General features: G+C 39.6%; 1 protein-coding gene across 5 annotated transcripts in view; it reads left to right on the forward strand.

Annotated features, from left to right (window-relative positions):
- Positions 1 to 26,555, forward strand: part of NDST2 (N-deacetylase and N-sulfotransferase 2) — a 125,707-nt gene that overhangs the window by 22,603 nt on the left and 76,549 nt on the right. For 2 of the 5 annotated variants that reach the window (XM_059851363.1, XM_059851367.1), the window contains exon 2: positions 1,226 to 1,304. The exons of the other annotated variants lie outside the window; for them this stretch is intronic. The gene's annotated coding sequence lies outside the window, so the exon portion shown is untranslated. The remainder of the gene's footprint in view (positions 1 to 1,225; positions 1,305 to 26,555) is intronic. 5 annotated transcript variants of the gene reach the window in all.

Genomic DNA, 26,555 nt, shown 5'->3' on the forward strand with positions numbered 1-26,555 from the left:
AGTGGGGAAGGTTAAGGGAGCTCCTGGACTGTGAATTACTGTTTGTGTTATGTGTGGCCACCTGCACATGATGGGATGGTATGAGCAGGATCGACACCTTTTTAATGTAGAGGAAGGCAGCAGAGAATTTTTCATTAATGAAATAAAGTGCATCAGAAAGTCAGTTTGGCTGCATCTGAATGGACAGGGAGAGCCCAAAGCTGGTCTGTTTGGCTGGTGCCATAGGGTAAATAGTAAAATGTGTTCAGGTTCACTGCTCCCCTCAGTAACTTCTCTGGGTAGGTGCCAGGTGCCTGCTGGGCTCTGGTGTGGTGGAAATGGACAATGAGGAGTCACATGGTGCTGCTGCCCCAGACCCTGACTTGGGGGAGAAAGGACTTGCCTGTGCTTGGCATTTGTTGGGTGATTCCTGTTGGCTGGAAGGCAACCCCTGAAATTAATTTGAGGAGATTATTTAAAGAATTTGGAAAGTGTACCAGTCCGAGATGTCCCTTTCCAAAGCAAAAAACACTGAATCTTTGTTTTCAAACACAACTATGAGACAGCAATTTATATTGCTCCATTTAATTTCCAAATATGGTCTCTCCATATCCCCAAGATATGGGGGATGTATGGTTGGTCAGCTGGTCAGAGCAAGGTGCTTAGAGCACCAAGGCTGTGGATTTCATCCCTGTATGGACCATTCACTTAAGAGTTGGACTCCACCATTCTTGTTTATCTCTTCCAGCGCAGAATATTCTGTGATTCTGCAATTATGCAGTCTGCCCAAGAATTTCAGTTGCTGTCTGAGCTCTGGTATTGAGGACTTCCTATGGGGGCATGTTTTAACTTTCTCATTACGAAGAAATGTAGTTATGTGAAATTTAAGGCCAAGTTCTCTGGCAGTTAGAGTCAAGAAAGTTGGAATTCTCTTGCCTGGTGGACTGATAACTCTTAAAACAAACCAAGGGGTTCTTAGCATATTTTTTTTCTTCCTGCTTTTCCTTCTGTATACTGGGGGTTGGTTTCCATGAATGAGAAGTACTGCATTTGCTTTCACTTGACATGTTTTTAGGGAGCCACAATAGTGTGTGCACTGTGTTGTTGAGTATTTTCTGTTTAGAACAAAGTGATTGGTTGCACAGCCTGTGTGCAATGCGCTTCATATGTGTATAAAATAAAGTACTCTTTGATCTTTCTTTCCTGTGTATCTCTAATCTAGACCCATTGTGGGTTTTTTCCCCAGCTGGAGGGTGTGCTTGTAAGCCAGGCAGTGTTGACTTTGCTGTGTGTGTTGGCTTCTGAACAAAGGCACTGCTGAAAAGGTGAGTGCTTAACTTCCATCCTCTTTGATGCAGGTTTATGTTCAGAGCAACTGATAAATCCAGACTTGCCAAACCTGTCGCCTTAAACTGTATCTAGGTTTGCAATGGAAAAAAGTCTTATCTACCAGCTCATAAAATTGCAAGCATCAGCCATCAAAACACTGTGAGACTCTGGTTTAGTGTAAATTGTGTGGCGTTCTGCAGCAGTGGAGACCACAGAAGCCGATAGGTAGGCAGTGTTTGATCTCTTGAACAGATCTGAATTTAGAGCTAGATAAATCTCTGAAAATAAATGATACAAATACAATACCCAGCCTGTAATCTGCATGGGAAGGGATGGCTGAGGGGCATGCATGACTACCTGTCTCCCTACATAGTTGTGTGAATTTCTCATAAGATTCTATGTTTACCACATCAACTGTCTTCTGAAGGTAGTTGACAGTTAACTGAACAGACTTTTATCAAATCGATGGGACTGTTGATAAGATGGGGAATAAATTTAATGGCATTGCTCTGCTGTGAGTACTTAACAGGAATTTTTCAAAATCTTCTCCTTCAGTCAGTGAAATACTGAGTGTGCCAGGCATCTAAAAGTGCAGCGACTAAGGGGAGTGTCAAACTTAGTTTATAGGAAATAAACAAAACTTTGTTTATGGGAAGTTATGAGTATTCTGAAGGAAGGTAGATGAAAGTAAATATGTGATATTGTAATGTCTATATTCGTCTGTTTTCCATGAGACTGCATTAACCATCAACCCAGTTTCAAGATGTAGCTTTGAAACCATGAAAGGCAAGGCAAGATTCTCCTCCTCGTTTTGTGTATAGATACATTTGTCTGGTAAAGCAAGATCTTGTTCTGTGATTATCTTGCTCTGTGATTTCAGTGAGAAGAACCTATCTGACCAAGGACTCTTACAGGCTCCTAACTGAAGGATGCTAAAAGCAGTAGTTTACTACATACAACTCTAGAAGTAGTTCTTTGTGGCAGAAATATGTCCCTGGCTGACATTTGGCATGACAGTATGCATTGAATTTAAAATTCTATTTGGTTTGCAATGTTTCTGCTTTCAGGAAGTGGTGAGATGCAATCGTGAGGAAGACAATATCAAGAAAAATTAGCAAGCAAGCAAGAAATAAGTTTAATTTAAAAGGTGGCAGGTAGATGTAAGGCTCTGTCCTGGAAGAAGTTACAGTTACGAAATTGTAATTTTATTTAATAATCATAAAGAATAATTCTCTGTACCTGGGGGCTTGTAGAGAATAATCGTTTCTAATAAGGTTGAGTTTAGCAATTACAATGGTACTCTTGAGGCTAAGCATTTTTGGTCTTTCTGCCATTAGTGGCTAAGTCATGTGAGACTTAGTGATACGACTGAGCTGAGTTAGAAATAGCATTTTGGGGTTTTTTCTTCTAAAGCTTGCTGTTGTAAACAAGGCTCTAAAAGTGACTAAATCTTATATGTTGAAGAAAACTGTAAGGGCAGTTACTGATAAGCCATGTGTTTTTGTGCTTGTCCTCTAGAAAACATGGATTTCTTGAAAAGAGGCGAACCTTCCCCCATCCCAAGCAAACTCTCTTCATTTTATTTCCCAGTGTGATGCTTTTATAAAATATGTAGTCTAAGGAATCTGCATCAAGTTACTTCTTGCCTCTTGTCATTTCTCTCCCCCTTCTAAATGAGTTACTCTTTGCCCTCTGCCATGGCCATGTAACTGGCTGAACTCTGGGCGTGCAGTGACTTTGTGCAGCTGCAAAAGCAATATATAATGCACAAGCCAGGTTTTTTAATGAGACAGCCTGATGAGACCAGAGATGCAAACATGGCTGGATTTAGTGATGTAGTTTTAGGTATCGAAAGAAGCTGATTGCTCATCCCTCCTGTTCGGTGGTATCTGTTTCTTTGTACTTTGATTCGTGATGTAGGAAGGCTTGAATATCTTTTTTGGTACGTGTAGAATCTGTAGAGGGATCTTTGGAGTCCTTAATTAGCATACTGTGTTTTCACTTCCTTTTCCATACAGAGAGAACGGATGATTTGGAAGTGGTTGTATGTACGAAGATTTACTGCTGGAAAACTTGCTAAGATCCCTTTTGAGATCCTCACTCACACCAGAAAATTAGGTGCAGGACAAAGTTTTGGACCTCTGTATTGAAAACGTCAGATTTGAACATGGAGTTGTGTTCTGCTGAGAGCTCTGGGCATGTAGGGCTGTATTATCAGTAACTGCCTGAAGCAGACCATTCCTGCTGAGGAATTTTTTTCCAGCACATATCTCCCTCTCCAGTAAGCAGTAGTATCCTTGTGATTCCTTTCAGATGTGCTGGCCGTTGTGGATTTGAGTGTATGAGGATGGATATTGCACTGAATTTGGTGTCTCTCCCAAGCTGGCAGGGTTGTTCCCAGCTGTCAGTGACTCACAGTAGCTCAGTTGCTGTCTCAGAGTTCAAGTTAATGGAATCTGCAGTTCATTTTCCCTTGATTTGTTTGGCAGAGATGAAATCTCCCATGAACTAGCAAGAGCAGGAGGGAGAGTCCATATTCAAAGTAGTAGCTTTGAATATGTGTTGGATCTGAAAAACTGGTGAGAAATGCTGTCTTTACTTCCTCAGCTCTTCCTTGGGAATAACTCCTCCTCAGGTGTTTCCTTTTGCTTTGTCTAGCTTCTTCCACTGTACTTATTGCCGACAATCTCCAATTTCCAGAACTGCCTTTAATATGTGATAAATGTATGCCACATGATTGTCATCTTATTCTTTCTCTGAATGCATGGCAAGCTTCATTTGGATTTAGAGGTTCTGTTTTCTCAGCAGGGTAACTGCTTTATTTATGCCAAAGAAAAAGGGTGCAAATGTCATCAATGCAATTAAATTCATAGGATTAATTTATTTACTGAGTGAAAAGTTTATCCTGTCTTTTTTGTCGCTTGACATTTTTACCAAGCAGGTTATCTTATGGTAATATGGAAGGATATTTGAAATAACTGGAGTGTACCACATACAATGAGGACCTGGTTTTACATGTTGATTTTTTCCGTTGTTCTGATAGTGCTCTAACTTCTTAAAAGTATTGAGTACTTCAGCACAGGGTATTTGGAACCCCTCAGGCATGCACGATTGAGGAAAAAGAAGGAAAAAAGAGCCAGATAGAAAACAGATATAAACCTGCACAATTGTCCAATATTTGAGCAACATGAACTCCAGCTCTTTATTCTGTACTATCTATCTTACTGTTTCCTGATTTTTGTGAACTAATATAATTAACTGCAGGGAAACTGCATCAAAATGCACTCTGTTTCCAGAAGCTTTTTGTGGAAGGGGGTTTCCCACAAAAGACTTACTAAATTTATTTTACTTTGTCCTCTACTCTACCTTTTCACTCAGTTGTGTAATTTATAACTTTTGTTCTTCCTTGCCCTCTTGATAGTTCAGAATTCCAAATCCTTCAGTATTCTCTCCCTGCAGCTGATTTCTGAATTCATTCCATCTGACTTCTGCAGTCTTGTAGAGGAAATCTTAGACAAAGCATGTAATCTTATGTTTTGGAAATTTGGAATCAAAAGCATATCTTTCAAGTGAGGAAGGGACTATCTCCATCTCTGAGTACCTGAACTGCTGTCCTAAGTGGCTCGTCCTGTGTCAAAAAGTGAATAATCTGATAAATTTCCATCTGTCATCAAGATAGCCAGTCAAAACCAGAGCTTTTAAGACAAGAATACTGTAGACTGTTTCTTTTATTGAGCCACTTGAGGGGCTCTGAATGTAAGGGACTTGGCTGTATGTGCATGTAACATCAAAGGCAGAAAATGTGAGGAAGTCCTTCAGCCAAGTCCTAAAGGCAGCAAGCAGTCTCAGGGTCAGCTGTGCAGCACTGACTAGTTGGCAGATTGTCTTCCCAACCTGAAATGGCACCTGGAGCTTACTGTTTGTCATGTCATTATTAAGAAAAGTACACATTTATTCTTTTGGTTCCACAATGTTTTAAAACCAGTTTACAGCTTCATGTCTGTTCTCTCTTCTCCTAGTGCTCTATGAGTCTTGCATTTGACCTGTTTTCTTGCTCTTTTTTCTTGAGCTGAAATATTTTATCTTGTCATAAAAAGAGGTCCTTCTTGCTTTTGTTATCTGTGTTGTAACTTCAGTAGCTGAATTTGAAGTATGGTAATTGCTTACTTTCCAAGACAGTAGAGGTGAGGAAAAGCAGCAATGTGAAGCGGGTAGGTGCATCAGTGTAACATATGAGAGAGTAGTGTGATGATGAAAGGCAGTGAGCTTCTAAATAAGCACAGGGAGAATGTGTGTGTGTGTGGTAGAGAGGGAGGTGTCTCAAAAAGCTGTGTTTGTTCTCTTGAGGCTCCCGAGTGCTATAATTGAGTCAACATGTCAAAGTGAAGTATGTCCTGAGCTTTGGGAGCAGGGGAAAACTGCATCTTCTGCGCGTAGGGTTTGGATGAACCCCGTCTTAGAGCAGTAATAAGCGCTCTGCTTTTGCACTGCTGAAACTACAACTCAACAGAATAGCTGCCCAACCAAGCTCTATAACTGATGTTTCTCTACGAACTGCTTTAAATCTTTGTTTGGTTGGGAAGCTGTGAGTAATTGGCTTCGCCTTTGCTTCTGATGCAGATATGAACAAAGGTGATGAACAGAGGGGAATATGACTGAATGAGCTATTGAGATACAGGCAAAACAAACTGAAAGGGTCTTCCTTAATTTATTTCTAAGTCTCAGAAAATAAATATCTGTATGTCTTGCCATGTTTCTTATGTTGGTGTAATATTTTGGGGATATACTGACTTCCCTTTACTGTAGAATTTTTGTGGTTTAAATGGATGGAAAAAGGTTGATTACAGCCCTTTGTCCTGGTGGTTTGTTGCAGCCTTTGGCTGTGTGACTTCATGCATGATTCTGCACTGGCAGCTCTCTCCTTGGCTGTAGCTCATTGCAGCATTGCTCTAGGAAATCATATGGAATTGAAAGTTCTTTAAAGCCAGTGTTTCCTTCCTAACACTCTAATTTTGTCTTGATTGGGTTTTATGTAGAATATCTACCTTTGGTGCTTTTGTATTTTATAAATTGTGCTTACTGACATATCTGATGATCTGATTGTTTCCATAGTGACAGCAATGGCAAAAACCTGAAAAAGGAAGGTGACAGCACTGTATTTTTAAGATGAGCTGTTTTACAGAGGAATGGTTTGAGGGGGTGGGAATACAGTAGATTTTTTTCAAGCAGTAACAGGATATATTTTTTCAAGCAGTAGTACTTACTTGGAGGTCAGAGAGGAAAGATTTGGCTTGCTATTTTGGCATTTGTTTGTGTGGGGAAGTAGTGAGCACAAGGTTAATCTAGGTAATACGAGATGTTTTCAGCAACATCTCCTTTCTTGCTGCTCCAAAAGATGATAAAATCTTGAAATGCAGAAAACTGAAATGTGCAGATTATCTTCATAGGAAAGGTAGAAGTCAATATGCCTGTAAGAAAATGTGTTACATACTTGGTTTCAAAATTCTCCCTTCCAAATTCATAAACTGAGCACAGGAAGCTTTTAGTATTAAAAATCAGACACAAAGGCATTAGGGAGAGCTTCAACCTTCTTTTGTCCTTTGGTAAATTCAGTTAGTTTTATTTTATATTCTGGGAACAAGTCTTTATTCCCTTTCATTACACATCATATTATTTGCATTTGAAAGTAAGATACCTTGAGAGAATGTAGGCATATTTGTTTTGAGTCCATGCTGCAACAGAGAGGGGTTTTTTCAAAGCATTTTGTAGGAGACGCAAGCTTCCCTAACATTTCCTTTTGTCGTTGATGTCGATGCTTTTTCCTGTGGTGCAGTCACTTGAAGCAGTTGCCTGTCATATAATATATGCCTGCTGTTCTTCTGTCAGCACAGACAAGTGAGAGGGGATAATGTGAGAGATGCTTGTAAGCAATGTCAAATCCTTTCATTTAGGGGCTAACTTTTTTCTGTGAATCTATGGATAGCATTCTGGTTGAATCACCATACCAGGAGGTATTTAAAATATGTATAGATATGGCACTTAGGGACTGCCAAGTCTACCACTTGGTTTGATTTAGGTGTACCTGACAGTGCCAGCTTGATGGCTGGACTGCATCTTAAAGGTCTTTTCCAGCCAAATGATTCTTTAATTCAAAGCATGCTTCTCCTGCCCACCCTATGGCAGTGCCTAGGATCTGTGGTCAGGCTGGGGACCTTGTGCCCAGGTAGTTCTAGAAAGAGCTTAGAAAGGGTAAGTCAGGCTGTGTTGCCCATCTCCAGGTGGCAGACACATCCTCTAGCCCTGGGGAAATCAAGCAGGCTGGTGGTAAGACACAGGTGCTACACTCCAATTTAACACATTGTTAAATTCATGTCTCTTATGCCTTCCAGCCAAAATGTGGCATCATACTGTAAACTGAATATGTGGTACATCTTATTACGCTGGGGAAGAGAAGCTGGCAGCTGGGAGTTTGTGTTGCTTTTTAAGTTGCACAGGTTGGTTGGTTATCTGTGCCTGAGGCCTCTTAGGTCACATCTGCATTCGTACCTCAGCTGGTTCTTCTGTCATTTTGGTGTCTTGGGACTGGTGTGCATAAAAATATGTAATTTATGGTTCTTTTTATATTTATCTGCAGTGTTCTGATCAGCTTGTTGAAAAGTGTTTGATTCTGGTTTTCCACTGACCTGAAGAAAGGGGAAGTTTCTCTGTTTTTTACAACTGGGATCACTGTGTAAAACAGGGAAGCGTTTAGAAATCATGGGAGCAGCTAGTTGTTGCAGAAAGGCTGAAGAAAATGGTGTCATCTGTTCTAAAAAATGTCCTCTTATTTGCAGAATGATACAAATGGAAATAATTTTTCTTAAGAGACCGGTTCATTTATAGTTGACCGGTTCAACTTGAGTTATTGAAATGCTTAGTGGAAAAAAAGATTGGTTAGTTGGGGTTATCTCTGTGCCCCCACTGCTCCCCACCCAAAAAAATCCCCAACCCATTGTTTTTGTATTATTTTCGCTGATGGAGTTTTAAGGCATTGCTTAGTGCTTTGTCTTAAGTAGTGTCCTCTGTCCCAAGCATATGTTGGACATCACTTGTATTTCAGTAGCATTATGAAATATAGTCAGAAGTAGACATTTTGACATGCCTCTGTCATGTGAAAGATATTCAGTTTCTTCATATTTAGTTTCTTCAAACTTACAGGTTTAAATTTGCAGCTTCTTCTGATCCCCATTGGAATGAAGGGGTAGTGTTTTTCTTTCTTGCACTGCTAGTGATAGCAGTATGGATTCATTGGTGTTGACCCCTCTGCTACTTGTTAAAAGATAGCTTTATTTGCAGAGGTATCCCAGTGAGCTCAATTTGGCTTGCTGCATGTTTGTAGCTGTTTTAATCTTATATGAAATAGATGAAATCCAAAAGGAAATTGGGAACAAAAAGAAAAAAACCAAACCAAAACTAAATATTCACATGTAAATGTACCTATTAAAGCCATAGACTGTGTAGATTTACATAGTATTATATTAATGTCTTGAAGTAGAACTTTCCCTTCGATCTTGGGAAAACATCTGCAAGAAAGAAAGCATCTCTTATACGTCTTTTGCTCCTGGTTCCAATTACAGGCAGCTGTCTGATTTATACTCAGTGAAAACTGCTAATTGTGCCCTTTTAAATTCTTTTCGTTTAGAGGAAAATGTATTTATTTGCATGAAAATGTTTGCATGTGAAACACTGAAAACCTTTCCTGCAGATACAAAATTTTAGAATTCAAAACATATAAGCTTCTAATGCTCTCCTAAAAGCTGTTCCTTCCCTGGCTGATAGCTTTTACCTTGCCATGTGTCATTAACATTTACGGCTGTTGCAAGTTTTTGGATAACAGATTGAGGTGACTTTGTGTGCTGGTTTAGATGGCATTTGCCAAACAAATTGTTAGGAATCTTGCAGTCATTTGCTCTTTGTCTCTTATGAAACATGAAACTCTTGTGATCCCAAGGATTTTGCGTTTATTCCTTTTGTTTCTAAAGTAGTGGAGAGTTCTTATTTTTGAAAAGTTTTTAAAACACTGACTAATTTAAAAAAGTAGGTTTAAATTTCAGTCTTCACCTTTGTGGTGATTAATGCTGATTCTTTTGAGGAGCTTTTTATTTAAGTCTTATCTTTGATTAATTTGGGGGCACACTTGAAAATAGGAAACTATTGTGTTAGTATAATTTTGCTTGTTAGAGAAATACGTTTTGATAAAATTGCACACATGAAGTCCACCTCTCATGTTTTGGGGTGGTGTGTCTGCGGTGGGAAATGCCTGGTAATTCAGTAATTCAGTGGCACTCTATGTTCTTTTACTGATGACACACACACTGTGTCATCAGGTCAGCCCTGTGTACTCTGTCTGTACCTTGAAATCACTTGTATTGAGAACAGGTGAGAGATATTTCAGCCATGGCTGTCAATTTAAACCAAGATGATTTGGCTTTCCCAAGTGCTGTTCTCAGAATTTTTTGAGGTCTTGATGATTTTTCTCTGCTTTCCAATCAATTTTTTTAGCCTTTTTTATTCCCAGAAACCCATTTGTTACCTAGGCAAGTGCAGTTCAGGATGCTGTGATGTGCTGCTGCCAGTGCTGTCCCAGTGAGGTTCCCACTGGTTCACTTCTCTGTAAAATTGCTGTCAGTAGAGATGGTAGCTTCTGTAATGCTGGAGCTGTGTGGAGACCACCAAACTTGATCAGAACTCAAGTCATTTTCATTCCCAGCCAGCCTGAAGCTATTGATGCATTTCAGCTTTTATTATTGCCTGGCAGGCACACATGGTGGGCAGTCCTTTGAATCTTGGCTGTACTGTCCTGTTTATTCTTCTGTTTTGGAAGCTGGATAAGGCCTTGATTCTTTGTGGGCATGCTTCACCCTTCACTTCAGTACCTCTTGGTAGGGTGCCTTTTGAGATACTAGTTTTAGCCAATTCATACTCGATTTGTTTCCAAGATGTGTATCTCTGTGTATGCCCTTGGTGAGACAGGTCTACATTTCCCCTCTGGTGGCTGAAAAGGAGCACACAGTGGGCACTGTGGTTGGTACAACTCTATGCTCTTGGACTGGTTTTGTCACATTTCTGAATATTGGTAACATTGTCAGTGTCTTCTTTCTTCCCTAAAGCATGCTGCTACAACAGATTTGGGAAAGCTCTTCATTTCTAAGGATATAGTTTTTGAATCATAGGAAGACAAGTGGATAATGTTAATAGATGGCAACTCTTTGAAGTACATTAGAATCAACTTCAGAAAGAAAATCCCTTTCCCTGAGTTCCAGGTAAACAACAATGCTTTCAAACCTTCAAGAGGATCAAGGTGAAATGCAGTGAACAGCAAGCTCAGAGAAGATGATTCTGCTTTTATGGCAATTGGCAAAAATACATTCTTTCCTGTTTGTGCTCCTGTAACAAAGCAAAATAACAAAGTACTCATATTGTTCTATGAAAAGAACACAAAAAGCTTTCTATGTTAAATACCCTCATCTTAATAGATGTCAGTAGAATATATTTTAAATGGGCTGGCTGGAATTCCGAAGTATCTTCAAAACTAGCTGAAAACAACTGAATTAATCTGATCATGCAAGTGCATTTAACAGCATTTATTTGCTTATATAGAGTTGTAGGAGGCTGACATCTTCCAACTGAGGTGTGTGTCATTCCCACTTTAGCTAGCTTTAGCTGGGAAAGAGAGAATGGAATAATCTCTCATTTTCTTGCTAAAGTCTTCAGGAAAAAAAGGAAAATAGCTCTAAGCCATGGAGCTGAAGTAAATTTCAAAAGGTAAATGTGCCCTCCTTTGCCTAAGGAAAGACTGTCTCTGGAAGATAAGTTGGAGAACAAGTAACAAGTGACTGTAAGATTGTTCCTGCTGACATTCTGTTTTGGTCAGTCATGGAAGACAAAGGAGAAAATAAAACGATTTTTTTCAGAGGAGGAAAGTGATTTTCAAAAGCAAGAATGTATTCATGTGGCGTTGAAATGATTAGTGAGAATAAAGGCTGAAATTCACTGGGGAGGATTGTGTAATAACATGCCTTATGGGTTGCGATGTCATGAATGGTAAAGATCGACGTGAGAAATTGAAAGTTGCCTATCCAAAATTCAGATGAGTACAATGAAGAAAAATTCACAGTTTTAAAAAAACTGTGATCTGAAGCATATTTGTTTATACATAAGGACTACTGAAAGAACTCAGAACAACTCTGCAGGTCACCTTTAACAAAAAGCTCTCTGTATAGATAATAAGTTATAAAAAAAGTATCACATAAACAGCATGTCCCATATGCAATATAAAAGTGAGAACAAACTCCAAATTGAGAGGTGGTGGATTTCGATGGGGGAGAGAGATTTAAATGTGTTCTTCAGGAAAGAATCAGTGTACAAAACTGAGAAAAAATAAAATGGCAGCAGCCAGGATTTGCAGAGCTTTTCAGTCCTTTGTTGGGTTATCTTGCATAAGTACTTTAGCCAGAGACTCTTTTCAGTAGCTGCATGGGGCCAGCTTGGAACACAAACGTGCATGAATCCAAATGTAATTTCCCTGTTGTGCACATTCTGGCTGTGACAGCTCAAGTTATGAATGTAAAATAGCAGGAAAAAAAGTTCAGAAGATGGCCAGGCCTGAAATGTTAATAAGAACTGACTTACCATGAGATCCCTTGAGGCTGGCAAAGGTGCTGCCCGAATTTTAAGTTTGTCTGTTTCCATGCTTCATTTTGGTGTGCCTTGGAAAAGAATCAATAAATTCCTTGTTTTTATCTGTGCATCTAAGTTGTTTGGCATAACAGAAGTAACAAACATTTTCTTCCACGTAAGATGCAAAGCAGACAAAGAGAGTGATGTTAATCCTCCACTCCAGTTTGTGGTCAGCATGGGCACACACTGAATCGGCATCAGTGGCTTTGATCTGTAGACAAGAAGTACTGTACAGGGAATGACAGTATCTTTCCCTTTCAGACAGTTCTTTTTTCTGGGGGGCAATAATCTGAATTTTTGCCAAATTTCCAGTGTTCAGAAGGCATTTGCCTTTCCTCTGGGTAGGATTGGTGCAGGATGAAGGATTTCCTTCCCCTGCATCAATACGCTGCTTGCAGAAAAGACACCTCATCATGGCCACGGGACAGCTTGTCTCAGACTGTGCAGGGAAGGAAAGGGCTTTTCTCTCTTCTGCACACAGCTTGGACAGCAGAGAGAAATGGCAAAGTTTGCAAGATTCCCTGCATCTTCAGCATCAGATTTTCTCGGGTCTGTACTCTCTCCTTTTTTTTCCCCAGCCTCCTTCCATCTCTTGTTACCATGGAGAATGAAATGCCTGTTCCATTCAAGTTGTCGGCTGAATAGGTTTTGAGGTTGATGGATGGTGAGAATCTCTTATCCCTCCTTCTCCAAACACCGCCCCTGCCTGTTTCTTGACATTTCACTTGCCAGAGACTGGCAATCAGTGAGTGGGAGCTGAAAAGGAGGCTGGCAGTGTCCTGCTGAGATGCTCTTTCAGTTCGTGGGTGAAATCAGCAGCCGTGAGAAGGTCTTAAGGGCTTCGGTGCAGAGCCTTGTCCTCAAGCTGAGGCATGAATGCTCACTTGAGTGAATGTTCTTGCTTCCCCAGAGCATCCAGGGAAAAAAGAATTCATATGTGAAACCTGTTGCTGCTTATGACTGTGTTTCAAGGGGTGAGGTAACCTCTGCAATGTAAAGAGAAAGGTAAGGAATGAATGAATACAATAAATGCTCTGGTATAATTTGTTCCTCTCTTATATACTTCTTTATTTGTGTCCATGTCACATCAGAAGTGGAATTTCTTTGCTGCAGTCTGACTTGGGTGGTTTCCTGACTGTAATGCTGAAGTTAGCAGGGGTCTCTGTGTTTAGTGGAGGTCCAGTAGTCCCTGTATGAACTGGCTGTGTACGTGTAGCATCAGTAGTGCAGTGTCAAAACAGATTTCTGAATAAGGTACCTTTTAATAAGAAATATGTGGAATTGTGGATATTGACAGGCCCGGGGTTGAAATATGAGTTTGATGGTACTGTTGATGTGCAAGAAGTGGTGCTGCTAAGCAGAAAAATTAAAATGATAGCTCTGTAAAATTATACCAAAAAACATTTGTTTTGTTGTTATTTATTACTTTTCATACAAGATAACAGTTTTAGAGGATATCAGAAAAATGTTTAGCCTATGCTGAAAGGCTTAAGCCTGTCCTTTTTAAAGAAGGGGTTGTTTTGACTGATGACCACTTAGTAGTGATGGCTTGGGAGAAGTGTATACGTGGCGTTGTTTAATAGAGGTGTGGGTTTTGCATCTGGAAGTGAAAATAAATGCTATGACTTTAAATTTTGACATTGCTTCCCAGTAGAAGCATTTCACAAGCATATTGTTGAGAGAAGATATTTCTGTGAGTTTTCTGCTAAAACCTGCTGTGTCAGGACTGTACCAGCAGTAAGAATTACTACTGTTGGTATATCTTGATGGGTGGCGTTTCAGTGTTTTTCAGATCATATGTGAAAATTTGTCCTGGGTGATTTTGAGCAGCTGTCTTTGATAAGTGACTGTGATCTTTGTTTCAGTACATCTCAGCACCTTGCACTGATAAATATTTCCACACCTTCTCTGTATTCCTAAAGTTGCTAACCAATACATCTCTCCACACTACCACCAACAGCTTTCGCATCTGTCTTAGCTCCTCAAGAGTTCACTTTCTGTTTGATGCTTTATGTTCTGTTTGTTGTTGGATTGTTGTCTCCCTGCTGGAGTTTTCCTACTGTGCAATTGCTTTTCCTGTTGTGCAAGCCACTTCCAAAATGCTGGCATGTTAGCTGTTTGGCCACTGGTGTGTTAGAATGGAATTTTTAACTCCTGCATCAGAAAGGCATGTATGTGTGTCAGTACACACAAAATAAATACATGTATTTGAAATACATATGAACGTACCATCCAGTTCCTCAAGTAGTTTATTCTAGAGATTGTAGTAGTATTTTTGTTCCCAGAGCTTGGGATTTCCTAGAGAGATGTGCACACAGAGGATTTGACTACCTGTGACCTTCAGTCATACAAGATAGTATATGATAATATGTAGGGCTTTGATTTCCTGGTTGGCTAGGCTACTGCAGAAAAAAATAGATTTTCAGAAATACACCACTGAAGCAGCTTTTTTCTACCATAAATACATCACACATATTGGGTGGAGTTGAGGTAAACTGTTACAGAGAGGAAAAAAGGGGAAGTCCATTGGGACAGAAAATGTAGTTTGGGATTAGCTTCCTGATAGGAACTCAGCTTCATGTTACCATTTGTAAGGAATGGGGAAAGAGTGAGCATCTGTTTTAACATTGTGATTCTGAGCGAGCAGCAATAGCATCAGCATCAGAGCTTACATGTGTATTTTCATTTATTCTGTTAACCTGCTGGAGTTTTTTGATTTAGTATTATCTTCTTTATGAAAAAAAATATACTCCTAGCAGCTTATGAGTTTGCATGAGATAAAATCCCAAATCTTTCTCTTACACTCTGTGAGGATTGTTATGCTAATAATTTTAGAGATTGTCAAAAATTTTTCTGAGTATTACTGACAGGATTCAATCTCTGAAAAAAGATCTTCCAGGTTTCAACATGGGTGTATTTAAATTCACTTTGCCTTCTGAAATTCCTCCTTTTCCCGTCACCAAGATCAGCCTTTACTTGATTGTGGTCTTTTGATTTTTATGCTTTCTCTGAGGAGAACTTGACTGACTTAATAAACCTGTAATTAGGACATATCGCTGCTTCATTCCATCCGGTCTTTTGTTAAATTATTCTTGGAAAAATTCTCATGTCCCACTCTTTTTAGATTCAGAGTTGTTTGATTTCTTTTTCCTGTCTTCCTTTTTTAAGCTTAATGGTAGCCAGAGCTTGTAATTTTTTTATCTTGTCCTTGCTATTTAAATGTGGGCAGCTGTAGAACAATCCATCTCTAAACCTCTTTCTGCTTGCTAGGTGTGTTATTTCACCTTTTCTTTAGTGATGGGTGCCTGTGTTTCCCTCCATTGCTTTCCCAGGCAGTGCAGCATGGAACTGACCTCATTTGCTTCAGCTCCACTCCTTCCCTGCTGCCTGGTGCCCCAGTCAGTGAGTATGGTCAAAGCTTTGTTCAGGGCAGCTTGGGGAGAAAAACCTGATCAAAGAGCAGACTGAAGCTATCTGTCCATGGATTTACAAAGACAGGTCTTCACTGATTTGTACCTTGTAAGTTAGCTTTATAACCTTAAAATCTGGAAAATTAATTTTAGTTTAGCTTTAGCTAAGGCTTCCTACCTGTTCTGAGTGAATTTTTAAGCTCTTTATAATAGGCTGGTACATATGCAAAGAATGAACATTGTGCTCTCCAGTAACTCATTCTGTTATCTCAAGTGTCATTTACTGGAATTTCCTTACCTTTTTCCTCCTGTAAAATGTAAACTGAATTACAGGCATTTAATTAAATCAGCATATTAAGTGTGTGAGGAATGAGAGGCAGTGGGAATTTTGATGGCTATATCCACAGTACGAACATTAAAGTCTAAATCATCAGGTATCTAAGCTATTTTCTAGTGTACTGAGAGCACTGGTTGTAAAAGAACAATTTCCAGGTAGATGAAATGTGTTTCAGTGCTAGGTCAGCACAACAGGCTATCATTTTGCCTCACCTGGCCAAGAGGCTGCTTCACGAACCATGTGGCTGTTGGCTGAAAGACTCAGATGTGCAGTATTAGTGCTCATCAAGGAAGAGGACATTTGAATAATTACTAAATAGTTGTGAGATTTTTGACTGGGAAAAAAAGTGACAGTTTCAGGTACTGACCTATTTGCTTTTGCCTGTAATCCATGTCCAAGTCACTTTGTTGCATATGGCATACCTCATACTTAAAACTAACATGGTCAGTGTCTGACACTGATTTAATTTTTTTGTGTCTAAGCATCAGGCACATTGTGTTGGTGTTGGCATTATCTAATGATATCTAAGAGCATTTGCTTCTCAGAGATAAGAATTTTTAATTTATTTTATTTACTTTATATTATGCGTAGCAATTCAAGTTCCTGTTGTCTCGGCCATAACCCAGATTTGGACCACAAAATTCAAATGAAAAACTGCAAAACAAAATAAAGCACAGAAGGCATGACAAGAAGTGGGATTGATCTCTGTAATGTAAATATTATTTTCGCTAACCTTGGATTTCTGATTAAGTGTTGATGTCAGTTTACTGTGAAGACCAAGAATAGGAAACTGTTGTGAGATGGAGTCAAATTTTGGTGCAACATGAGAGATGCCCCTTGTATTTGAGTGGATTTGTGTAGCTAGTGCCTCACAGCCAATTGCTGGCTCTTACGGATTTGTCCCTGTGAAATCCTCTCCTTTAGTCTTGTTCCAGAGCTGTAGCACTTGACTCCAGTACGTCCCTCTCCAGCCAGTCTGGTTATCTTCTGTTGGCTCTGCAGTGCTCTTCCCTGGCTGTGATACTGGATTGTTATTCTATCAGCCGGGCAAAATGGTAGGAAACAAGCAGGGGAAGGGGTATCTGAAATGAGTATTGGCTGCTGTTTTAAATGAAAGTTAACGTTTTTCATAGCAGAGAGATACTATAGAGGAAACAGGAGGGTATGCTAGGGAGAGCTCTTGAAAATGCTGTTTGTGTTTCAGTCTTGTTCAGGGTTTTGACTCCTAGAACATGTTCAAAGTTTGTTGCCAGTTTAGAGTTTAGAAGTTTATATGGAAATAACCAGTGTTTCAGTTCCATAGTGATTCTTGAGATACAGGACAAGACACACACATGAAAAATAATTGTCTAATGGACTAGGGCATTCTTTAGCCAGCCTTTTTATTTCCTGCCTTCCCTTTTAGTCTGTATAATAAAGATACTGCTTTGTGAGAGGTCGTCTCAGACTGTGCTTCTCCAGGAAAGCTCAGTGTTGCTCTCATCTGCCACAGTTACAACATTCCTGTCTTCAGCTCCTGCAATCAGGGAGTTGTAGGGTGTGTTTGATAAGCTCCTAAGTCTGACTGATTGATAATAAATCTTTGGTGGATTAGTTATTTGGATGAGTGTGCTATGAATAGCTGGGGATGTGGGTCCACCACTTTTGCTGGCAGCCACTAAAATTGCTTTATGCCCCTTGTGGAGCTGTACCCTGAAGCTCTTAACCCTCCACTTTTAGATAACTGAGTACAGCCTAACCCCAACCCAGTATTATGTGGCAGATTAGTACAGACAAGCTGCAGTATATAAGCAGTATCTTGATGTTGTATAATAACTGTGTGTACTGAGTTGTGAGTGAGTTTTCAGACTCAGTTGGGCTGGATATCCTCTGCAGGAGCCAGGTCAACCCTGGGCCAAGCTGGTATGGCCATGGGTGGAAGCACACTTCTGTTCATCCTCTTCTGTCTTCACTCATTATTTGCTCTCTCTTAGGCTTTGCCCCATAGGACTGACTGCCTCTTCCTATTTCATGGAATCTCAAACTTGAGTTTCCATCTGTGTTTTTGCAACCCCACAAATCAGGTATTGCTTGAGGTTAATCACAAACACTAAACCTGTGCTGCCCTGTGACATCCTGCAGTGTCTCTGTCCTGTGCAACACTGAGCAGCAGTAGGTGCCTGTACACAAACCAGATGTTAGTGACCTCAGCCAGAAAACATTAACTGCATTGGCAGGGTTGCTGGCCCCATGTTCAGATGAAAACCAACAAGATGTCATCAGGAGCTGCTCTCGTGCCCTAACTTGGAAATTGTTGTTGAGACACTCTACCTTGGCAGTTGATCTTCTCAGACAGTATGGATCTTTTATTACCTTCATCCAAAAGTGTTTTTTCTTGATTTATGGTGAATAAGTGGATTTATACAGTAAAGGAGGTTGCTTCTAGCCTCATCTTCCTATTTCCATATTTTATCCAAGAGTTGCTTCAGTTGTTTGAAGTACATGGGTCTGTTACTCTGGATCATGGATATAAATAAATGCCAGAAGCATGAGGCCTTATCAGCTGTGAGCAGCTGTACTTGCCTTTTCGTTTTAAATCTAGGCCCCTAAAATGCAGATAAACAACAAAACTCATTTTTCTGGAAGGTGAAATTTGTTGGAGTTTGTTGAAGGCTGTTGCATCTCTACTTAAAGTAAACTAGCATTAACATTTTTGGGGAAGGCTCTGACCTCCTTGTTAGAGCTCAGAGTTACAGTTCAGGGTAGTGAGTATTAATGTCTGTAGTGGTTTGGTTTTGAAATACTGTCTATGCATGGACATTCATGTTTAACCTAGTTAAACATTGCTTGCATATTTGGGACAGCCTAGAGAATTAAGTCAGATTTTCTTGAGGATATAATCTTTATGTACTCTTTTCAGAAGTGGGTCTTGAGGGGGATGCCTGAGGATGCTGACAAGTGAAGAGAAATATACTCAGGCAAAGCTTTAGAGGACAGGATTTTAAACACTGTATGGGACATGTTGCAAATAACCTTTGTTAGCTTGATAGGTTAATTTTTGACCTTACAATTACTTTGTAGACACAGAAATTTGCTTTCCTTCTGCACAGATCCATTATTCAGGTAACAAGTTATCCATACTGAAATCCTGGGCTCAGACCTGGAAGCAGTACGTAGGTTTATGTGTGGCTCAGACTCTGAGCTAGTTCACCTGCTGAGTCCTTGCCAACTTTGCTCAGAGCTACTGCTGATGTCTCTGTCCCTGCTTCTGAAACTTGGGATGCTGGGAAGCTGCCTTTGAAGGTGCTGGAGGGGCATTCAGGAGCCATCTGGGCTCCACAGCTCACAGATTTAGACTAAAGCTCTGGCTCTGCAAGACTTAGAGCTGTGGAGCTGATGATAGCAGCAGTTTCAGGAGGGATAACTGCTGAAAGAGTACCACGTATGTACTGTGATCCCTTCTGCTTTGAGAGATTGGTCTGATGGGGTTTCTTATGGGGCTGCCTTTGTACCTCAGCTGAATTGTCCCAGAACCTGGAGTGTTGCAAAACATGGTGCAAGGGCCCAGGACTTCGGCCTCTTTGCAGCAGGGTTTGTGTGTTCAGGTTTTCCAGTTATCTGGCTATTCCCGTCCCCCACTATTCTTGGACAGTGGAAAGCCAAGTTAGTACGCTAGGCTCTGTCAAGTGGTGTCTGACCAAGGTAAGAATAAAGTGTTTAGTTATAATTTAATCTTTATACTTGCTTTATTGTGTTACTTTTGAAATGTCATCAAGTACAAGTATTCAAGCTGAGTAGTGGCTCTTTAGGTATTCAGGCCTGCATACTCTTAGAAATTATTTTTTTTCCCTGTTAGTATTGGCACTGAGTTATAAAAGTGTTAGAATTTGTGCTATCTAGCCTATATAGATAATAGTATAATAGTACTGTAGTGAAGTACATCAGCATTTACACACATCAGCATATCCATATTCATACATATATATTTTCAGATCAAAATACTGAGATACAGATTGCAAATTAAGAGTTTACTTGTCTGTCTCTTGTGCAGAATCTCCTGGGTAGGAAAGTATATAATGTCCTCATGTATGGCGTAGCTATTAGTATACTAGGTCTAAGGGTTTTTCTTTTTAGCTTTTCTGTTTTGTCCAGTGTGCTCTTCAAAGATCAAGTTTTTATAGTAGAATTATTCAAGGAGTACCTGAGTATGATGATATTCAGGGGATGTGAAGATGAAGCAGTAACCTTCTCCAGAGTGCACCTGTAGTTATTTTTGGCACTAGCTTGCTGTACTTTCAAAAGCAGAAACGTTCATTTTGTTTCAAGTGATTTTATCCTCCAGAGTTCAGTGGGATGATTCTGCACAAGATAGGGAGCTGTCACAAGTTCAGTCCAATGGGTGGCTTTGCTGTTGGGTGCTGGAGCAAACTCTACTGTTTCAGAACACTATGTTTATTTTCTTATCATCACCTTTTGGGAATAGTGGTAATAAGAGATTATGACTTCTTGTCTCCCAAGTATTCCCTCAAACATGTATCCCTGCTCACTCTTTCTCAGCTACTGTGCAGGGCTCTCTCTCTGGCACCAGAAAGCACACATCTTCCAGCCCTTTGGCAAGTGCTCATTTCACATTTCCGTGTGTCTCTCCATTTAATAAAGTTGTTTTGAAAGGGGGAATTTAGAAAGGAAGAGTGGTCATACTTTCTGGGCTTGATTTCTTTGTGTTTAATGTGACTGCCTGTTTCTGGGCTGGGGCTGGCCACTGTAATGTGCTCCTTGTAGCAGAGGAGTGTTGCATCACCTCGGGCAGGTATTGCAGAGCTCACTGTGATTCAGCTGATGCAGTTTTACACAGGACAAGGGTATCTATGTTAGATTGCAAAGTTTTGTGTTAAACCTGATGTTACTTTTCAGCAGCAAAAGTCTCTTTAATCTTCTTGTTACCATGCCCCAGGGGAGTTGCAGGGACAGTAACATCTGTGCTTGCTGTATAAGGCTGACAGCTGTTTCAGGAGTCAGTTGGTGCTTTTATCCAGTGTCTCTGAATAGCACAGGGAGCGTGGGCACTGCACCTTCCTGCAGGAGGTTTTACAGGATGGCAGTAAGTACTGGCATTGCAACTTGCTGAACCATGGGGCTACATCACTTGCCTTTGACTTCTGAATGTTTCTGAGATTCAGAGCACTCCAGAAAAGTTAGGAGACATGTTGGTTTCAAGTGAGGGAAAGTCGATACTCAGACAAACCCTGAGCTTGGTAGGTGACCATAGATGACTGAAGACATTGAATCAGGGCTTTAGTGACTGAATATGGAATGGATAATCTGCTTTAGAGAGTATCTTGGAGATCCCCCAGCCTCAATCTTTCTACAGAATTACCATGTTGAGAGTAAGGGAATATGATTTCCCTGGATGCTCTCTCTTTGTTTCTGTACTGCTTCCTTTTTGCTTATAATTATTCTTTAAAGAAATAACAAAAACCCCTTAAAATTTCCATAATTAAGAAACTCTCCCAACAATAACAACAAAAGCAAGCCCAAAAAACATAAAAGGGAGGTGTGTAGGAGCCTCATTCATCACCTTTTGTCACCAGACTTGATTTGACATCTGAGACTACAGAGAAAGTTTGGCAAGTGCAATGATTTCCCGTGTGGGGGTAATAAGAGAGAAAAAGCCTGTCAGTTGAAAACAGCAGGAGCTGCATTAGCAAATATAAATTAAACAGATGGCTAAGATACTGCAGCTGTCACATAGAAAGTGCAGGAAGATTTTTAGCTCAGAGCTGCAGGAAGCTATTTTAAAAGGAAAGATGAAAACAACAACAAAGCAAACTTTAGCGTGACGAAAGAGACAGTAGAACCATTCAGGTTATTATATAAAATTTATCCAGGATTGTGGTGTTGGTTTATTTTGGGTTTTTTTTTAAAATACATGTTTTCAAATCTTAGGATTCCAAAATAAGTTAGGATCAGCTATTATTAAATAATTTTCATATTTTGGAATCATGGGTTTGCTTGTTTAGAAATACTCTTCTGTATGAGACACTGGCTCTGACATTTTCTGGAAAGCAGGGAGATGTGTAACACACATCACGCCATTTTGTTTTTCAACTGTTTGTTTTACAGCTATTTCAAGAAAAATCTCTTATGAAAGAATTTATAAGTAAAATCTTTTGGAAAAGTGGAGTGGAAAGTGTTGACATTTTGGTGAAGCAAGAACCTGCATTTAGTCTTGCACATTCAGTCTTAAGATAACTTTTTTCAGACTCATTTTCAGCTGAGAAGTGACTATTCCTTTGTGAAAGAAGCACTAGAACAGCACCCAAGTTTGTTATGTTAAAGTACAGACATACAATAAAATGAGGACAAGTTGGAAATTCTGTGCTGTTTCTCAGGCACCAAAAGGTAATTAATTTTCTCAGTGTTATGTCTGAAAGTATTTTTGTCAATTGGGGCTGATGGTTTGTCATGGATTATTTGTGCATAAGCAGAGATTGTTATGCTGCCTTCACAGTTAAAGGGCGATGTGAATTATGAAATAAGTTCAGCTACATTTGAAGCCTGTGTTCTTTATTCAAAGAAATAGAGTGCACAAATGGATTCCTAGGCAGGCTGACTACCCAGAGTTCTGCTTTTTCTTTGCTTTCTTTACTGCAAAAGAGTAAAGAAAGTATTTCATTATGTATTTGTGGTTGACTTTTTAAATCATACTTACGGTGCTAGAACTTCTGGATTTTGACTGTACTTCAGCCCTTTGTGCAAAATTAGTATGTCTTCAGTTCTGTCTGTTGTTGTCCAACTTGTGTATTTTTTTACAATAAATATCTTTAGGTGCTGTTATATCTTATTCTAAAGTACTTCTATATGGATTATTCAAGAGCTACAAAATCTACATATCAAAAAATTAAGTCTTTTTTTCCCTCTGTAGTTATCCTTCCTGCCATCATCCCCATAAATTTTGAGTACAAAGGCCCCAGCGTGCTCTGAAAAGCTGGTGAACTTGCATTCTATTAGAAATAGGAGGTTCATCACTGAGATATGCATACTCTTTGCTGGCTAAATCTTTAACCTGTCCTAGACTTTTTCCCATTCTTAGTGGTTCAGGACGCAAATCATGAAGAACATTAAAGGTCAAAAGCAACAGCCTGGGCTTGGGATTCAGTGGGATGAAGATGTATACCCTCAGTCTTCCCATACTGTTCAGGGTGCTTGTCTCAATAAAGTGAGCTTCTCATCATTTAACTGCATTTCTTTTGTGGTTGTGGCTTCATGTGTAAGTGTAGGAAAGAACAGCTGATCATGCTGAGTAACTGTTATTTCTACCCTTCAGATTTCATTTCTACCCCTGCAGAAACTGCAGCACTTCAGAAAACTAGGAGGGAAAAAAACCTCAGCTTAAGTGTATTTCTTTTCTTCCATTTTTGCTTAAGAGAAATGAAGCTGGCCTTGAAGTCTACTTGAACTTGAGGATTATAAATGTGAAATATCTTTGTCAGTGATAGAGGGATGTTTCAGAGTAGGTGACCTTTCAGTGGGAAACCTGGCCTCAGCCTCTATGTACTTACTCCTAGGCTTTAGCTTCCAGTGCTTTAGCAAACTTCGCTGCCAGGACGTACACAGCAAGGGAGCAGCTGTGTAGGCAGGACCCAAGGCATACAGGAAGATTACATGCTGAAATCTACAAGTTCCCCCTGACTTCTCCTGGGAAGAAATGCAGGGATCAGTCAAGTGTGATCAAAGGCTCAAGAGAGCTGACAGTTAAGAATGGATGGGAAAGAGCTAAAACAGAGAAGTGAGTTGGATGGGAAGAAGCAGAAGGGCAAGATAGCCTTGTCCTGGAAGATGGTTAACCTTAAATTTTCCTGCTGAGTATCCCGAAGGCAAGAATGAACTTTTCCATCTGGAAGTGTAATTACTGTCTAATGGCCATCTATAGCCTCTTCATCTTCATGCAAGCCTTCTAAAGCATGTAAGGCTGCATGGTTGTTTTGCTGTAGGTACAGCAAACTGAGTGCTGTCTGGCCTATGGCACAGAGCTGATGAGGAAAATATCTTTATAGACATTTGTCTTAAAATCAAATGTCATATGTCTTTGAAACAAGTCTGTGACAAAAATTTTTATGTCATGCAAGGTATTAATATCAAACTCTCACTGATTAGGATCAGCTGCCTCCATGCAAAATGTATAACAGTGGAGAAAGAAAACATGATCCAGCTTTTTTTGATATTCTCATGATAAGAAAGTGCATCTTAGGAAGCAAGTGGTCCAGCCTTTTGGTGCTGTAGCTTTCGTGTGTATCTTAGCAACTCTGCAAAAAGATTGAACCTTGATCTTTTTAACCCTAGTCCAGAATTGCCAAGTCTTGTTTTTTTAGGTCAGTGTTGTTCTTATGCTATATAGGCAGCTGCATCAGTGACTGAAAGAACATGCAGCAATTATAAATTGCTGCTTATTATTATGCTTATCATTTTGGAGGTCACATAAATGAATCCTAGGTGGAATAAAACAGCACATCAGGTAGTGCTGGTATGTGGGCCATGTATTCTGCAGTGCTGTATCAGTAAATAATGGGTTACTGATTAATTTACAGTAGTTAGTCTTTTCTAATTTGTCTCAATAGCAGAAGATTGTTAGTTTTGCTTTAAACTAGTGTTAGCTTTACTTTTCAGTGGAAAGCAGCTGAATACACCTGCTTAAATTTTGGTTATGAAACCATCCTGTGTATGCCAGATAAATATTGTCAAATATGGCAATTTCTGTCTGGATTTTGATCTCCATTCCAGATTTGAACATGTCTGATCCAGATTTGTTCTGTGGAATAATGTTTAGCCAATTTGTAACCCACCAGAGTTTTGAAATATGACTCTGCCAAAGTCTTACACTTTAGTGCATTACTTTGGTCGGTTGGAGGTTTAAAAATTGTATGCTACTGCACATGGATATGGAGTAACATCTTTCAAAAAAACTACAGGTATCTACCAGAGAAGAGCCTTCCAGAGATGTGAAACAGATAAGTTGCCTTTCCCTGTGTAAGCAAGCCCTTAGATGATAAGGTCTGCTACAGTCTTCTAGCAAGAAGAGGAAATGTTGAAAGGCAAAATGCAGATGCACTACTGCTGGTAGCTTCAGGCTACCACCCTAAGCAGCTCAGAATATGGCCAAGCATGTCTAGAAAAATGGAAAGTAGTCATTTGGGAACCTGGCATAATGGTGCCTCTCCACCTTTGTTAGGAAAATAACAGTTGGATATTTAGTGTTGTTTGAAACTTGAGTGAGAAAACTGGGGGTTTGAATGGGAAATAATAATAACAGCACAGTTCAAAAGGACTAGCACATTAATTACTTTCTTGTACCGAAGTCTTTGTTCTTAGCAGTTGTGTAAGTAGTTTCTAGGCATTCATTCTAGTGCTGTTAATACTCTGTTCTTTTCTGTTTGGCAGAATATATCTGACCAAGGCTTTGTCTTTATTCCTTTAATTATTTTGGATAAAATAGTAAAGTCATATGCATTTGCTGCTAATGGGATCTGTTTACAGAGGACTTTGCTTCTAGCTTGTTCACACAAATAAATGAGCACAGATGCTTGGTAGTGTGAAAGTAGTAAATACTCACCCTTCATTTGCACTCTCCAAATTCTGTTGCCCTCAGGATTTTTCAGCATAACTGTTTTGTTAAGATTGTGCAGAAATCACCCTTAGCTGACGTGCAATATCCTATGCTAGATTCAGTTAGTTACCACCAAAAGTGCGCTTCTGCTAGTTTAGCATGTTTTTTTCGGGAACTGGTATTAGCTGTTCTGTCAAAATAACTTCTGCCTGTGTAAACCACATCTTGACTAGGCAGATTGGCTAGTATAGCTATTTTAGCAAAGCCCTTCTACTGTAGGAAAGACCTTATTGATAATACTGTGAGGTTCCCACAGTAGATGAAAGGCACAATACAAAGGGCTTTACAAACAAGAATTAAGCTTCAGAACACCCTTGTGAAATAAATCATTATTCTAGCTTGCCAGTGGTCTAGTTTCTTTTAAAATGGGATGTTTAGCAGGGATGAGAAGGAAAGGTGCAGTTGTGGGGATTAATGCCTGGTAGCATTGCAGTGTTTATTAACAAATGTATAACCTGCTCCAGTTCCCTGTTCTCTTTGTCAGGTGTTTAAAATGTCCTCACAAAATCAGTGGTTTAGACTATCAAATTGCTCCTGATTGCTGGTTTCACTAATCTTTGGTAATACCAGGAGTTTGGATACTGACACCTGGCAATTTCTCACTTCTTGAAAACCTAGAGGGCTTTTATGTCTATGGTGTTCTCATTAACACTGTTTTTAACTACATTGCTCTCTCTAATTTGCATTAGACTCTTGCAGTCTCGCTGTTCATGTAGTAGCTCAGTTAAGGGACCTCAAAGAGAATGGAGAGAGGAATAAAACTATAGGTTTACTCATGAGGGCTTTTAACTTCCAGTCACTCAGATGAGAGTAGTCTGATAGTATGTTCACCCACCCACATGGTCTTAGTTTAGACATTTTTAAATGTTAATTATCATGTAATCTATAATCACACGATTGCATTCTATTTATTCTCTTTCATGTCTTAGGGAACAAGGAACAGAAGAATTTTGCTGGGGTGTAGGTTTATTTTCTTCTCAACCATTCATCAGCATTGCTTTTGAATTCAGCCTGTAAACCTTTGGATCAGGCCCAGGCATTTCTGCAGTTCTCTGTTAAACACCATATCTTGTATTCTCTATTAATACATCTCTCAAGAATTTAAGAAAGCTGTGCAATTTATCCACTTCTCAGTTTA

Source organism: Haemorhous mexicanus, chromosome 7, assembly GCF_027477595.1.
Source record: "Haemorhous mexicanus isolate bHaeMex1 chromosome 7, bHaeMex1.pri, whole genome shotgun sequence".
NCBI classification, from domain to species: domain Eukaryota; kingdom Metazoa; phylum Chordata; class Aves; order Passeriformes; family Fringillidae; genus Haemorhous; species Haemorhous mexicanus.